Below are 17920 nucleotides of genomic sequence, written 5' to 3'. Positions count from 1 at the left end.
TTCTGTTATTAAAAATCCAAATATACTGATTTTTCCAGTAGTTATGTATGGATGTGAGAGTTGAGCCATAAAGAAGCCTGAGCACCAAAGAACTGATGCTTCTGAATTATGGTGCTGGAGAAGACTCTTGAGAGTCCTTTGGACAGCAAGGAGATCAAACCAGTCAATCCTAAAGGAAATCAACCCAGAATATTCATTGGAAGGACTGATGCTAAAGCTGAAGCCCCAATATTCTGGCCACCTGATGTGAAGAGCCAACTCACTGGAAAAGACCCTGATGCTGGGAAAGACTGAAGCCCGGAGGAGAAGGGGACAACATGCTTGGATGGTTGGATGGCATTGCTGATTCAACGGACATGAGTTTGAGCAAACTCCAGGAGATGGTGAAGGACAGGGAAGCCTGGAATGCTGCACTCCATCAGGTTGCAAAGAGTCGGACACAACTTAGTAACTGAATAACAACAATTCCTAACAAATAAAAGTAAGCATTTGTACGTGGAGATTTCACCCAACTAAGAGAAACCCCTCAGAACACTAAAAGGCAGAGTATAGACCACTCATCTCTAAGTAGAGCCCACTGAGTATCTCCATTCTGCTTCTGGGCCACTCCCACTCACCCCCATACAGCAGGCAATGCTGACTGTCTCTTCTGGAGGAAGCTCACTGCTCTTGGATTGTTGGGGCTTAATAGCAGAATCTGCTATCACAGGACCCACAAAAAGATCCGTCATTCCACAGCCCATCTCAGTCCTCCCTGTTCAGAAAGAGGAGCACACGCGCTCCCTCTTACTCCTTGCATGTGCGTCCTCAGTCGCTCAGTTATGTCTGCGGGACTCCATGGACTATGCAGCCTGCTACGCCTCTCTGTCCATGGATGAGGGAGGTCATAAGATGTTTCAAGAAAGAGCAGGAAAATCCAGGCAGAGCCCATGTGATACCTCTGAGGTAGGTGCAGAAGGCTGCTAGTGAAGAGCTAGTGAGGTCGCCGACACCTGGGTAAACCCGCAGCTGGGCAGCCTGTAACGATGGCCTCCAAACCCACTGCACTTGCACATCCCCAAATGGACAAGTTTCTGGGGTCTTCCACCTCCAGAAAAGGAAAGAACTGGGATGAGGCAAGGCTTGTAGGAGAGACAAGAGACCAGTAGTGACCCTGTCTGGGCAGCAGCATCTCCCCACCCCCTCTCTGCCAGGCTGTTAAGAAGTGAAAAACTAACCTGACTCCTGATCTGTTGTTTATATAGAGTCAAAGTTGAAACCCAGGGTGCTGGACAGGCACAGACTGCACGCGTGTGTCTGCATGTGTGTTCACTTCCAAGTTCACACATGTACTACATACGCTGCACTGTGTACTTCAGGAAGTAACAACCCCTTAAGGAGAGGCTGCTCAAGCAGGTAAGTTTCAGTCAAACGTAACCTTCACCTTAGAAACCAGGAACTGGAGTAATTAGATTACCATCTTTCCAACACTGTGGGAGAGATGTGATCAATTGGAGCCAAGATCAGTTACATTATTTGGTTTACCTAAGTAATGGACCCTTAAATGCAATCAATACTTCTCCAGGCTGTGAGGCTTCAAGATCTGAGATGCATTCAAGAGAAATGCTGATGCATTTTCAAAGAGCCTTAGGAAGTTCAGTCATGTGGAAGGGGACTGCAGAGACTAGGGCAAGAGAAGGAAAAGGTCATCTAAATGTAGGGTCTGCCTCTCTTTCCCTCGTTCATGTGCTCTTTTCATGTCTGTTTGTATGGACAGTTCACATATGAGCTATGTGAATTACATTAGATATAATTATATCACATCTTTTACTGATGATCCTAATCTTGGGAAGAGCAGCCATTTCACTCAGTTTCTTCTGAAAGTTTCAGCATTGAAACTTCTTTACAGGATCAAGAATAAAATTAAGATCGCTACTGATGTTCAAAGAAATTCGCAAACTTTAGTAAACTGTGAAGTTATGAAGAAAATGGCAGATGCAGCTTCACATCTTCCATCTCACCCCACCTTCCCTCCACGATTGGATCAAGGGACAGGCAGTGTGGATATCACACCAAGTTTGTGTGGGGACCACCCAGTGCTGTTGTCCTGCCTTCCAGGACAACTCTTGCTTGGGCTGGATCTGTAATGTCCGTGTGTGTGTGTGTGTGTGTCTGTGTGTGTGTGTGTGTCTGTGTGTGTCTGTGTGTGTGTCTGTGTGTTAGTTGCTCAGTCACGTTAAACTCTTTGTGACCCCATGAGCTGCAGCTAGCCAGGCTCCTCTGTCCATGGGATTTCCCAGGCAAGAACACTGGAGTGGGCTACCATTTCCTTCTCCATCAGCCAACATGGACTTTCACATTTTGCTGTTTGCCAATAAGTGAGAGCTAACTCTGAATAACTGTATTAATGGTCCTAAAATCAAATGGGCCCCATGCCAGCAGAGTGGCAGCTCACCAGGGCACTGCATTACAGACATAGCTAGGCTTTGGCTCCCACATCTTTCCTCCAAAATGAAGAAAACACACCTGGAGCTCTGTCTTCTCATCTGTGCAATGGGGGTAATTAGGAACCTGCACAGCTTGTCTGGGACTAGGAAAAGTAACGGGGCATCTAGGAGCATCTTAGACAGAAGGTAAGTGCTTAGCCTGTTGTGACGGTGTCAGGAGCAGCACCCTATAGGAAGTTTCCCTTTGAGGGTCTCGCATCTTTCTGGCCACATCATCTGCTGATTCAACAAGAGGAGCCCATGTAGCAAGAACACTCAGGGAAGCCCCCCAGTGGAGCTTCTGATGGGGTCCTTGAACTCACCTAATCCTGCATGCCCTCATGAATTCTGCCAGAAGAGCCCTCTTCCTCATCCTCTTGACAGTATTAAAGGATTAACTAGCACTTGGGACTCCTTGAAGAGGCCTGAAGGGTGTTTATGCATGAAATCCAAGTACCTAAGCCCACAGCTGTCCCCAGGGTGCCCAGTGACCGCTTCCGTGTACAGTGGATGTACCAGCTCCTCAAATCAAGCACTGAGCTTTCCAGGGGCTGCAGGCTCTGACTTGGTGAAGGCTTCTCACTCCAAGGTATTACTGCTTCCATTTCCTTTAAAAACGTCAGTCTAACCCTGAGGATTGCAGAGGGCCCTTGTGGTCATTAGCACTAGGGAAAGAGAATTCCTTCTGCCTGGGGCCCTGAGGCTGAGACATGGGCTTTTTCCTGCCTTCAAACCTGAACTGAAACAGGGACCCTGCCTGGGTCCTGAACCTGCAGACCTTCGGACTGGAGTGTATACTGTCGGCCCTCCTGCTCACCAGTCTTAGACTCGAAATTATTTGCTCCTCTGAGTCTCCCGTTTGCTGACTGACCCTGCAGAGTTTGGGACTTGCTGGCCCTTATAATCACATAAGCCAATCCCTTACAATAAACCTCTCTGTATGAACACACACAGCCTAAAGGTTCTGTTTCTCTGCAGAAACCTGACCAATACAATCACCAAGGGCCTCTACAATTCTAACCTATGCCTCATGGTCATCCGATCTCTGGTTGCACACCTCCCAGGGAGGAGGCCACCTTGCCTCCCACGGCAGCTCATCCTGTTTAAGGAGGGTGATATGTAGGAAGCACCACCTCTGGACGTGAATCCAAAGCTGAAGCAGCCTCATTCTCAGCATAAGGAGCGTGGAGCTAACAGGTGTGACATGACCTGAGTGGAGTACACACAGGGAGCCTTTTATCCTTGTTTTCCATTCTAACTGCATTAACACAGGTTGAGACTGCCTTGGTTGGTACTGCCAGTTTTGCTTCCTTTGGTTTTCCTGGCTATAAATATCATAATGTTGGTAATACTGAGTCTGCAGGGAACCCTCAGCCCATTTTCACATGCATCATGGTGAAGTGAAACCACCCCCATCCTGCCAATATCCTGTCCTGCCAAGGACCCTGAGCACAGAAGTGAGGGACTTCACATTTGCTACAATAACCAACATCCTTTCGTTACCTTCGGGGCACAAATGGTGGAATTACGATCTTGTCATCTAGAGAAGCAGCTCTTCCGCTCTCCTTCCTGTCATCCAGAGACTGGATTACACATCATTGCCTCCAGCAGGAAACAGGAGACGGCTTCCGGCCCCCAAGCACTCCCTCTCCCACCCCCTCTCCCAACCAGAGGCCACCAGCCCTGATAGCACATTACAGTCAACTGGGAGCCTTCAACGTGAACACCAGGCCCAAGCTCAGGGATTCCTGTCCAGCTGCAAGTGGAGGGGTGAAGGTATTAGTAAGAACTTCTTAGGTGATTCTAATGTGCAGCTGATCTGAAAGCCAGGCCTCTGTCCAGGCCAGGGGTCACCAAGTCTTTTTCTGTAAACAGCCAGACAGCAAACATCTTACACTGTGTGGGCCGTCTGGTCCCCAAGGCAGCTGCTCAGCTCTGCTCCTGCAGCACAAAAGCGGCTGCAGACAACATGGAAATGAGTGTCTTCACCGTGTTCCAATAAAACTTTATTTACAAAAGCAAGCAGTGCACTGTAGTTGGCACACAGACTGCAGCATGTCAATTAATCCATTCCTCATCCAGTTTTAAAAGGGTTGTTGCACCAAATACAAACTCATTGAACTGTGTTATTACCCAGCTCACATTTTTCTTTCTTGCCATGCCACCAGGGACTCTCAGATGGCTTGGTGAGATCAATATTTACTGTCCGTCTGACATTCCCTTCCTGTATCGAACTAATAATCCCATGCAAACAGGAATAAACTTGTTCTTCCGGGATCCTTTCTGTCTCCCAGTAATCACTGCTGCCTTTTTAGATGTTCACAAACATCTGTTCAAGATTGTTTCTCGAATTTCATCATAAACTGACTTAAGCACACCCATCTGTAGGTTCTAAACTATGCTTTTCCCCCACTGAAAACCAGGACATGTTCACTGAAATCATTTACAATCTCCAGGCATCGCTCTTTTTCTTGATTCACAAAATAATATCTACAGTGGCTCCACAATCCTATCTGTAGGTTCTCTTGGTTCCCAGGAGACCTACATTCTCTATATAGCAGCTCTCATTCTCTCTCCTGTCTTGGGCTTTAATTTCTCCCAACCATGTTTATTCTACCCTTTCCCCATTTCAAGATCATTTTTCCCGATAAATATGATAAAGTCAAAACCGGAGTCAAGCAGCTCTGCTCTCCCTGTGACATCTGTTTGCACTATACCATCTGTTCTAAATAAGGCTCTGCATTCTTCCTCTTGGCTCCAAATGCAATTGCTCTAAAATCTCTATCCAGGTGGCTGTGCATTCTGGGCTGCCTGGGGCAGTCAGGTATCTGTCTTTGGCCCTGAGGTAAATAAATGGTAATAGAGCCTCTTCCCTCCAAAACATTTTCAGTCTGAACAGCTGGGTCTGTACAGAAAGCGGAGGAAATGGAGGCAGACAGTATTTCATAGACTTGGTGGCTTCCTGGGTCTCTCACCCACTCAAGAAGAAGAGGAAAGCATTCCTGCTAAATGAAGTCTCTAGCCATGCTGGGTTCACCTCCTGGATCTCCTATTTACTAGCTGCGTGACCTCAGCGTAAGTCATTCAATCCCTAACTCTCGACTTGATGGAATCTTTGTACCTATTAAACTCATGCATGCCTGATTACAGCACTTAGCACAGCACACAGGTCATAGAGTAAATGCTCAGTGTGACCTACTATTACTATGAGTATCATTATCAAAGATATTCACCCCCTCAACTCCACCTCCCCACAGTCTCGTAAAGTCTCTCCCGCCTTGCTGGAGAAGTCTTTTGTCTTCCCTGGAAAGCGGGGCTCCTCAGAAGAGGTTTCTCCCCTAGCAAAGAAACAACTTGCATTAATAACTTACATAACTCGTGAGCTGCTCTGGCAGGAATGCAAACACATATTCCACGAACCCCTGAGCATCTCGATTCCCTGGAATCGAGATAAACAACACTTCTGCATGGTTCCCCTGGGAACAGCAACCCCCCCCCCACACACACACACACTGAAACTTGGGAGATTTCAACTCCCAAAGAGCCAGAGTAAATCAAACCAGCTAGAAAACATAATGACTACATTAACTTCCTGAGAAAAAAGACTGACCGAAGCATATTCAAATAAGAGCATTAGAAAAAGGACCACACAGGAAAAAATGCGTGATAGCTGGGGTTTCAGCACCAGATACAAAAATAGCAACCCTTTACTGAGCGACTACCGTATGCCAAGAAATGACACGCTAGGCATTCATAAACGTTATTTCGTGCATCCCTCTCAACAATTCTTCTGGGGAGTGAGGCTCGGAGGACTCACTGGGCGCATACTTAGTAAATGGCAGGAACAGAGTTCACCCCAGGTCTCCTACACCCAAAGTTCAGGCTCTTTCAGATACCCCATGCTATTTTTTTTATAAAGACAATCCAAACCTGGTTTTGGACACTTAAAAAGCAAAAAAAAAAAAGGGGGGCAGTTTATGGCGTTTATGGGGTCACAAAGAGTCGGACATGACTTAGTGACTGAAAAACAAACAAAAAAAAAGCAAAAAGCCTTCATGATAAAAAAGCAAAATATTTACTTGCATTTTAGAGAAATCTATAAGCCTTGTTGATTAAGTGGATAGATGACTTTTAGTCAGCAATTTGGATGATGAAAGTCAGATACCCAAGGTGCTTTTTACACAAGACATATAAAATATACACAAGGCCAGTAGCTTGAAGCAGGTCATTATGATGAATTATTTACATCCAGCAAACTCGAGAGGTCTCATTTTGACCCTTTCTGTGTACCAGAGAGAAAGTGAGTAAATACCATGAAGTGGCCCAGAATTTAGAAGATGGGGTCCTATTAATAATGGACTGAACATTATATGGAAACCCTAATCCCCAATGGGATAGAGTTGGAGGTGGGCCCTTAGGGAGATAATCAGGATTAGCTGAAGTCATGAGGGTGGGGCTCCTATGATGGAATTAGTGCCCTTATAAAAAGAGGAAAGGACCAGAGCCCCCTCTCTCTCCACCAACTGAGGACTCAGCAAGAAGACATGCATCCACCAGCCAGGAAGAAGCATCAGCTGGCACTTGATCTCGGGCTTCCCAGCCTTCAGAACTGTGAGGGATGAATGTCTGTTTAAGCCACTCACTCTGTAGTAATTTTGTTAGAGCAGTCTGAACGGACTAAAATAGGTTCCTATCGTAGTCCACATACTGGCTACATGTGTGAACTTGTATTAGATGTGTGGTGTCCACGAGCTTGAGCTTTCAGCAGTTAAATCTCCCTTTGAAACTATGTCTTCTTTCAATAAATGATACTGGAACAACTAGACATCCCTGTGCTAGGGAATGAAACGGGGCCCTGTGCAGGGGGCCCAGGGCCACTGTCGCGCTTAGGTACTTGCTGAAAGGACAGGGGCTCGGCAGCGTTGTAACAAGATGTATCACAGCCTTGCAATAAGCATGCAAAGCTAGATCACAAAGGGAAAGATACATGGGAATCTGGAGGAATCCACAGAAAGTCTTCCCTTTCTCTCCTTTCTGTGAGGGTTTACACTGATCACACTTTCCCCCCCTCAACAAAAATGCAACAACCCAGGTACAATGTTTCTGCCCAGAAAAGCTCATTAGAGACTTGGCACCCCAGGGTTTTTACCAGAAGTTGGTCATGTAACTCAAACCAAAACTACAGATGCCCCCTCACAGAAGGAAAGCAAGAGGTCTCTTCCTCACATCGAAATTAACTGAAAATCAATCACAGACCTAAATGCAAGAGCTAAAACTGTTTTTAAAACTATTTTAGAATATAGAGGAGTTAATCTTCATGACCTTGATTAGCAAAGCTTTCTTAGATACGACACTAACAGTACCAGTAACAACAAAAAGCAAAGTAGATTTAATCAAATCATAACCAGAGCTGGCGAGGCTATGGAGGAATTAGCACCCTCATACACTATAGGCGGGATATACAATGATGCGGCCACTTTGGAAAACAGTCTGGCAGTTCCTCAACCATCGACCGTAGAGTTAAACATCTCAACCAGCAAGTCCCCTCCTAGGAATATACCCAAGAACACTGAGAACATATACACAAAAACCTGCACACAAATGCTTGAAGCAACATTTCTGTAACAGCCAAAAAGTGTGAACAATGTGGTCTGTACATTCAACGGAATCCTGTTCAGCAATAAAAAGGAACTACGCGTGCTACGATGTGGATAAACCTTAAAAATGTTATGCTGAGCAAAATACATCAGACAGAGAAGGCCACAGATTATATAATTCCATTTATGTGAAACTGAAATCTATAGAGAACAGAAGTAGTAGGTTCATGGTTTTTCTAGGAGTGGGCTTAGTGGGGAGCTGGTCAGGGGCGATAGCTACAGGGTGCAGGGTTTCTTCCGGGGGTCATGAAAATGGTCCAAAATCAACTGCGGGGAGGACTGCCCAGTGTGAAAAGACTTTGTATGGATGAGCTGTATGGTAAGCGAGTTATATCTCAACAAAGCTATTTTTCTTAAAGTGTGTATCTGTACTATACCAAGGCAAGTTAACAAAAGGACAATGATAAAACAAAAGCTAATTTTGACCCAGAGGCCACATCAGTGCTCCCATCCATCTGAAGAGTCAACCAAGAAGCCAGATGTCAGACCTGGAAAAAGGTGGCCCAGGGCCTGGCCCTGATGCCTTGAAAGGGCCTCTGGAGAGGACAATGAAAGTTTTTTTGGCATGAAACATGGCAGTATCTACAGGACACCTTTTATAATCCCAACCATATGAAGTGCTTCCTTAAAACCATAAATAACATTCTGCATGACCACAATCACAAAACACCCATGACTAAATGTATTCATCTGATCATCAATAATTAAAGAGCACTCAGAGGGTCCAGGAGATACAAGTGATGATGCCAGGATAGAAATCTGACAGAAGGGGACACGGAGGCACAGCAGTGTTAACGCGCCTGAGGTCACACAGCTGCAAGGAAGGAAACTGGGCTTTAAACCCAGTCGCTTCAGCTCCAAAGGCTGTGCCCCTCACGGTGCTAAACGCCATCCACTTAACGGTGCTACCCTTCAGCTACAATTTCCCATCCCTTCTAGAAGCCGGTCAAAGGTTTTGTTGAAATACAGACAAACCACACATTGAATATCTCTAGGAGCTATTAGGAAAACTATTTTGATAGCTATTTTTGTTTACTTACATTTATTTTAAAATGTTTGACTGAAACACCCTTTTTGTTTTACGACAGTTTCAGATATAAAGCAAAGCTGCACAGACAGTACAGAGTCGTGTGTACTCTCCATGGTAAACTCTCCAGTTTACCCTGCTGCTCACATCTTACATGACTACCTGTGCCACAAGGAAGGAACCAACCCGGGTTTACTGCTGCTAACTACATGCTGCACTTCCTTTTACTTTCACAATTTCTCCCCCATCATCCTTTTTCTCTTCTAGGACCCAATCACATTACAGTTTGCAGTTTCACCTCCTCCAGTTCACGACAGCTTCTCAGACTGTCCTCATTTCTGATGACCTTGACTGTTTCGAGGTGTACCAGTCAGGCATTTTGTAGGACGTCCCTCAGTTAGGGTTTTACTGATGCCTTTCTCATCCCTGGACTGAGATTCTAGGAGAGGACCACAGGGGCAAAGGACCCTTCTTGTCATGTCTCATCAAGGACATGTGCCATCATGTAACTCACCACTGCTGACACTGACCCTGACCACCTGGCTGAGAAGGCATTCACCAGGTTCCTCCCCCCGCAGCCCCCACCATAAATGGCACTTGGGAATAAGTCACAAAAAGCAGCCCACACTCCAGGGATGGAGAGTTAAACTCCACTTCCTTGGTGGCTGTAGCTATATAAACATAATTGTATTTCTAAATGGGTTTAATCTGTCCTGGCACTGAAAAACCAAAACGTGCCAAACAAGCATGCCCTGCCCTGCCCTGCCTATAGCGACCCTGTCAGGGTTCTGAGGGTTTACTCTGTTCTTCCTGTGTCTCAATATCAGTGAGTAACAGGTACTTTCTGCAAGGCAATAAAAAAAAGTGAACCAAAGAGCTTGCAGAGAAAAGCCGGAAATCTGTTACATTTTAGAGGATGTTTAACAAACAGGAGGTGAGAGGAAGGAGAAAAGTTATCCTGTGAGACAGGGGGTGACACAATTTGTATATGTTCATATGGGCTTCTTGCCTGGAAAATCCCACAGAGGACCCTGGTGGGCTACAGTCCTTGGGGTCGCAGAGTCGGACACAACTGAGTGACTAACACTTTTCATATGGACAGCTATTCTTTTAAAAGACATTTTTTAATGTGGACCATTTTAAAAGTCTTTTTGGAATTTATTACAATATTTTTTCTGTTATCAGTTCAGTTAGGTCACTCAGTCGTGTCCGACTCTTTGAGACCCCATGAACTTCAGCATGTCAGGCCTCCCTGTCCATCACCAACTCCTGGAGTCCACCCAAACCCATGTCTGTCGAGTCAGTGATACCATCTAACCATCTCATCCTCTGTCATCCCCGTCTTCTCCTGCCCCCAATCCCTCCCAACATCAGGGTCTTTTCAAATGAGTCAGCTCTTCACATCAGGTGGCCAAAGTATTGGAGTTTCAGCTTCAGCATCAGTCCTCCCAATGAACACCCAAGACTGATCTCCTTTAGGATGGACTGGTTGGATCTCCTTGAAGTCCAAGGGACTCTCAAGAGTCTTCTCGAACACCACAGTTCAAAAGTATCAATTCTTCGGTGCTCAACTTTCTTTATAGTCCAACTCTCACATCCATATTTCTGTTACCAGTTTTGGTTTTTTGGCTGAAAGGCATGTGGGATCTTAGACCCCTGCTGCTGCTGCTGCTAAGTTGCTTCAGTCATGTCCGACTCTGCGCGACCCCACAGACGGCAGCCCACCAGGCTCCCCCATCCCCGGGATTCTCCAGGCAAGAACACTGGAGTGGGTTGCCATTTCCTTCTCCAATGCATGAAAGTGAAAGTGAAGTAACTCAGTCGTGTCTGACCCTTAGCGACCCCATGGACTGCAGCCTACCAGGCTCCTCCGTCCATGGGATTTTCCAGGCAAGAGTACTGAAATGGGGTGCCATGGGCAGGGGTCAAATGCGTACCTCCTGCATTGAAAGCTGAAGTCTTAACCACTGGACTGCCAAGGAAGTCCTGTATGGACAGTTATTAAAGTGCCAGTTTCCAACGAGCTCTCCAGTCACAACAGGTATAAACATACTTCCAAAGTGAGGTGTCAGGCTTCTCAAAGGAACTTTTCAAGGTTAGCATTATCACAACTATTTCATGACTGTTTATACCCTCTGCCCACTCTAAATTAAAACAAAATAAAAGGAGGTCAAGAGAGAATTTCTTTTTCTTTGAGAAAAAAAGCTGTGCTGTGATATCACTACCAATGCTGCTGGGGTTGGGCTGGGGTAGCAAGTGAGTGGAGTACCCACTCTCACCTGAGTCTCATGAGAGAAGCTCCAAGAAGAAAAGCGTTGCCCTCCACATGGCTGCCCGAGAGCCGAAGGCTGCCCAGTGAGCGGGACGGGAAGCCGACCCCCGCCTGGAGGCTGGGGCGGACACAACTGCTTGGACAACACCTGCACCTTGGTCCCCGATCCCAGGTGGAACAAAGGGGCCTTGACCTGGGGAGCCACACGCAGAACGTATGATGGGGATGCTGCCCGGAGGTCACCCTGAGGCTTCTTCCAGGGGATGAGGTGACCCCAACAGGGTCTAGATGGAGCAGACCACCGTAAAATCACCATCTGTGAGGGCACTTGGGGGCAGCTGAAGGAAAAGGCTGCCCCAGCAAGGGGGCAATTCAGACAGACAAGGAAGTGAAATATAAAAGAAACGTTAACTGGAGGATACGATGAGAGGGTCTAAAATAAGTCTAAACACAGTCCTTGAAGAAAAGAATAGAAAAGATGGAGGAAAGGGGATATGTATTCAAGGAAATAATAACCGAGACTTTTCCAGAGGTGATAAGTCATGAATCCACAGATATACTAATTGGGGTAAATAAAAAGAAATCCAACTTAGACACATTGTAGTAAAACTGAAAAGCACCAGAGATAAAGACATAACATGGCAACTTAGCCCAGAAAACACAAAGCCAGCTTTTAACCAGACTGGGCAGGTAAGAAATCTTCTCTATTTCTCACAATTAAATTACCTTTCTTTCCTCAACTCCTTTTCTTTCTCAATACAAACCCAATGAGAAAGGGCAGTGAGAACACAGGGGATGATGAAAAGGCACCACACACACCTTCTTCTCCGTTATCAGGGTGGATGCCCACAAGCATGCCGCAGACAGGAAAAGTCCTACCTTTGGATGAACGAAGTCTCTCAAGTTTTTACTAAGGTACTAATTCTTTGATGCTTTCGAACTGTGGTCCTGGAGAAGACTCTTGAGAGTCCCTTGGACAGCAAGGAGATCAAACAAGTCAATCCCAAAGGAAATCAACCCTGAATATTCATTGGAAGGACTGATGCTAAAACTGAAGCTCCAATACTTTGGCCACCTGACGCGAAGAGCAGACTCACTGGAAAAGAACACGATGCTCGGAAAGATTGAGGGCAAGAGAAAAAGAGATGACAGAGGATGAGAGGGTTGGATGGTCTCACCATTTCAATGGACATGAACTTGGGCAAACTCTGGCGGATGGCGAGGAACAGGGAGGCCTGGCGTGCTGCAGTCCATGGGGTTGCAAAGAGTCAGACAGGACTTGGAGACTGAAGAACAACAATACACTTGATCGTTTATTCCAACTGCTACTAACTTGAGACAGTTTGTTTTCTACTTAACCCAAAGGTCCACTGTAAAAACAGACTCATGAGTGACCCCTTTTCAATGCAAGTGTTAAATTCTTGTGACTTCTATAGTGCAATCCGCAGAACAAATCAAGACTATCTCTTGCCATTTGTTTTCCCAGGAATGGAAACCACAGTTAGCTTGATACATGTGGCCTGTGTAAACACAGAAATAATCACTATGCAGCAATAATTTCGCACTCACCTCCACTCCTATTTTTAATAAGCAAAATATTAACCTGCCAACTTGTTGAGAAAAGCATCTATTCTTTTATAAATACTATAGATGCCTTATGAGATGCTCTTCTTATACATCAGCTGACCAGAAAAGAGGATGAGATAATGAATAATTCCCAGGGGAAGGAAAAAAATCCCCTCTTCAGCTGGTTTAAGTCTTGCCAATAATGTGCACACAGCATTTCACATTTACCATAAAGCTTTTCAATTAGTTCATAGACAAGTTAACCTCCTCACTCCCAGAAAATATAATTCACACACACTTTATACCATGCGGCATTCTGCTGGCTATTATCCATCATTTACAAGTGTTATTTGTCTATAAAAATGACACTAAATTTTTGAAAAATGACACTGCTCTGCCTGCTTCTAGCAATGTTTTAACAAATGGTACCCCTGCAAAAGGCTTTAAGTTGGATAAGAAGCAATTAGTCAAAGAAGCAATAAATATTTTTTAAAAGGATATAAATGATTGCTTGTCCAGATAGCCAAATGTCTAAAGGCTGATGCACAATAAAATAAGGGTTAATGTAAAAGAGTCCACTTGATTATTTATGGTTAATAAAGTTAATCAAATTCAGTGCTTCTTACTCATGCATGCATTTAAACAGAAACACAAGTATGATATGCATATTTATGGAAAGCAGCCCAAAAGATCATTATCTCTAAAAGAAATCCAGCAAAGAAAGAGATGCCTAAAATGTTATTTCCTCTCACAACATAAACTGTTTTGCTTCAAACGCAAACATTTATTTTAATTAAAATGATTAAGCCAAATAATATTTTCCACAACTGACAACCATGACTAAAACATGAATTCCAGGATTAAATATTAAAATAATTTTTGGAGACATAAAAACACTCAGTCAGAGCCCTTCAATTTTCCTTTTTCCAGTATCTCATCTACCTATCCTTGAGTATTTTTGCTCCTCCACTCAAAAATCTAGTCTCCAAAGACATATTAGGATCTTTTTAAAACAAAATTAGATAAGCATAAGCTCATCAATCAGCAATTTCTAAATGCGTTATCTTCAAGTGGTTGGGTCTTTTATGTCACTTATCTGCTTAAAATTAAGTGTGAAAGAGTTCCCAAGAAAAGAAGACAGAAAATTAACTTCATTTCATAATAAGTTCTCCAATCATGTCAGCAGACAGCTGACATTATTACGGCTCACACTTATAAATCAGTGGTTATATACACTGGTTAAGCAAGAAAAGAAATGAAGAAGGCAATTATATAGTGGTGAAATTCCCACGCAGCACATTTGTAGTCAATATTGCTAAACAGGGGTTTACTTGTACTTTAAAAAAAAAAATCTTCAGACATTTTGGGGGTTAGTCATTTTTGAGGGGAAGAAAGTAGGAAATCAATGCAATTTGTCTTACAAGAAAAAAAAAGCCAGCGAGAAATCAACAAATTATCATTATAACTCAGTTCATTGTTTATTTTGAAAGTGAATTCTAAAACTTCCACCTATCATAAAATGCCAAAACAGTGCTGAATTAAACTGAGAGTAGAACATTTGGGGGGAAAGGGTGACATACAAATACAGACATTTAGTGACAAATGAGCCGCTGGCAAACACATACAGGAAAGAGCCCAAATTGGGTCTCCTCACTCTTGTCTGTCCTGTGCCAAGTGAGTAAGGGCCACAATGCCATTCCTAATCTTAGGAAGTGGAAGTGTCCACTTCTTAGACTCTTCTTCTTTTAATGAACAGCTGAATATTCTAACCGGCACACTGTAGACACACAGTTACTAGATGCTGATTAGACTGTGATGTGTTTGTAATGGTCTGTATCTGTAGTAGAAGGTTCTGGCAGACCCAGTGAGGGCTCCTTTTCTTCTCCTCTTATGAAGTGTTAGTCACTCAGTCATGTCTGACTCTTTGCGACCCCATGGACTGTAACCCGTCAGAATCCTCTGTTCATGGGATTCTCCAGGCAATAATACTGGAGTGGGTTGCCATTCTCTCCTCCAGGGGATGTTCCCAACCCAGGGACTGAACCTGGGTCTCCTGCATTGCAGGCAGATTCCTTACTGTCTGAGCCACCAGAGAAGCCTTCTCCACTTATGACTACATGTTAATATGTGATGGCCTAAGTAGTGCATCCGAACAAGCAGTGCACCTCACTGCAAGAGGAGAAACATCCTCTCTTCCACCTTCTTAAAATTACTTGAAAGAAATGAGAGATCTTTTCTAGACACTCCAAATGAGGACCAAATAATGTTTATCATGTCTGAGGCACCATTTGATTTTCAAAGCATTTGCTAGAGATCTGTTCATTAACTCCCACAGTATCTCTGCAAGGAAAGCCAGAGAAAATACTGTCTGATACGGATATTTTACAGAGGGGAAGATGTGAGACGAATCCACAGAAAACTTGATGACAGCCTGAGAGCATCAACAAATAGAACCTAGACAAGATAACTTATTTGTATCTTCCACTCCAGGGTTACCTACGACCTGAAGGCAATAATGCTCTTGACAATGGGCAGCTGCAGTGACTTGAATCTTCAGCTAAACGCTCCTACCCATAATTCTTTCCCTCTCAACCAGGAAACACGAAGATCTGCTTATACTTCCACTTGGTTAAAAGTGGTGTTGCTCAAAAAGCCAGATGAATAATCCTAAATCCCCAGGGAGACGTAAAAAGTTGACTTCTTGGAGTCCAGTCTACAGCCAAGGAAAGAGCTGGGTGATCTGCAGGGGAAACAGTCTCTTATCTGTTTCCGTCCTGAGAACAAATGGAGCCAGCACAGATCCGAGTGTGCATGTGTGTGCATACACACACCCTTCTCTAGGCTCATCTGAGCTCAATTAAGAGAGCTGTTTCTGAATGATCTGTTCCCCACAAGGTCAGAATTTTCCGGTAAATATTTCTGACAACTCCACCCTGTTTAAGAGCAACAGCAAAATAAGAAAACAGCCCACTAGAAAAAGAGTCTGAATTCCACGGAGAAGCCAACAGTGGTGTTAAGAAGAATGGCAACTAAATAGTCACACCATTTATGGCCTTTATGTAACCCATACATCAAGACTCTGGCTAGGCAATATTTTTAGCATCCCTCCTCACAAGGTAGGGCAAGGATGCTTATTAACCCTATTTCACAAAAGAACTTTGGCCCAGAGAATTAAAAGACTTGTCTGGACTCTAAATGGGTGACAAGGTAGAAAGACATGAATTCAGGTCTCCCAACTCCTGGCGAACTAAATGATGGACAGCTCAGAAGAGTTACAGAAAAGTCAACGCAGTGTCAGCTGTTATTTACACTGCCTATGATAAATGTTTGTTCCGGGGGGTGGGGGGACTTCAAACAAGATGGGAAAGAGTTTAAACACAAAGGGCTAAAGGGTTTAATATAGGAGAAAAATCTGTTTGCTTTTCCTCCAGGGGAGGAGCTGGTCAGGAACAGCCTGTTCTTCTAGGAAAGGTTGGCCCAGCACAGCCAGGGCCACCAGACCCCAGGCCATGTGGACCTGAGATGCATGCTTCTTTGGCACAGCTAGCTTCTCTCTTCATGCTCCAAGTTCTGCTCTTTTAAATCCTGCCTGTCTTTGACCTGGAATGTCAGTGATTTCTTCTGGCAAGCCAGACTCAGATTTGTGTTATAAACAATGACCAAGTGTCCAAATTCTGATACGGAGCTAATGGAGAAAGGAGGAAAAGAAAATGAACCGTGGGTCTGCAGAAGCTAAGTGATGATCCTACCCTGGAAGGAACAGACACACCATACCCTGCCCATTGAGCTGGGAGGTTTCTGTGGTTGAGATCTTGGTTGTATATGGGGGTTGTATGGGATTTCCTTTGTAGGGGGCTCACAGTTAGCCCAGAGTAGGAAAGCCTCAATAGGAAGAAGCTGGGTTGCTTGGAATAGCATAAAGGCTGTCATGCCAAAGAAGGACTACACATGTGCAGAGCAGAGCTTACTAACAATCAGGAAGGGATCAACCACGGAGAAGGCTGACTAGCAAACTGGAGGCTCATCTGCCTCCCACAAAAGTTCAGACACCCTCAGTCAAAGATGTTGGGAGGAGACTTTCACATGGAGAAAGATGTCAGACACAATGAAAGCAAGGACTCCTTCAAATGCTAAGATTTGATTGTTGTTCTTTAGTTGCTGAGTCATGTCTGACTTTTTATGACTCCATGAACTGTAGCTTCTCTCTCCATGGTATTTCCCAGGCAAGAATACTGGAATGGGTGGCCATTCTCTTCTCTAGGGATTTTCCCAACCCAGGGGTCGAACCCACATCTCCTGCATTGGCAGGCAGATTCTTTATCACTAAACCACCTGGGAAGCCCTTGAGGATTCGATGATAGTTTCTAAATGACTCTGCTCAGGCCCTCACAATGGTCACTTGCAAAGGATGAGCACTGGGGTCACAGACTGAGTCCCAAGGTCGGCACTATTAGCTCATAATTGTGCGACACGAGGTCGCTCTTCCAGCCAAGTGTGGCGTCCAAATTGTGGTATTTAGTAAAACCAACTGGGGAACCAACTCAACCATAAAGATATTTCTATCTATCCTCTACAACTTTTAAATCCTACTCTCCAGAAGTGGATCCAGGAATCTCAGTTGTTAAAAAGCCTTCCAATTTGCAGAACCAGGGTTAAACTTTTTAGCCGACATCTTTATTTGTGAAATAGGACGTTAGCTTTTGCCTAAATGAGTCACGAAGATATGTAAACAAGATGACAAATGTGAAACACTTAGCATAGCCTGTATCTAGAAAACACCCAGTCCCTTAACATATGTGTTCTCTGCAGTGCAAGGTCAAGCTCATAAGCATTCACTGACTAAAAATTAGGACACCGTGACTTTTCATAGAGTGAATGTTCAGCCATCTCCTATGTTCTTACCTATTTTCCTGTCCTTCAGGCATGAAACTTG

The 17920-nt window shown here is 44.5% G+C and overlaps 1 protein-coding gene across 11 annotated transcripts in view; it reads right to left on the bottom strand.

Annotated features, from left to right (window-relative positions):
• AFF3 (ALF transcription elongation factor 3) overlaps positions 1–17920 on the bottom strand; it is a 632195-nt gene that overhangs the window by 529796 nt on the left and 84479 nt on the right. The gene's annotated exons all lie outside the window — the stretch shown is intronic.

Source organism: Bos grunniens, chromosome 11 (genome assembly GCF_055505025.1).
Source record: "Bos grunniens cultivar Pamir isolate PY7600 chromosome 11, Bosgru_T2T1.0, whole genome shotgun sequence".
Classification (NCBI taxonomy): Eukaryota; Metazoa; Chordata; class Mammalia; order Artiodactyla; family Bovidae; genus Bos; species Bos grunniens.
This window is presented reverse-complemented; position numbering and strand designations above follow the sequence as displayed.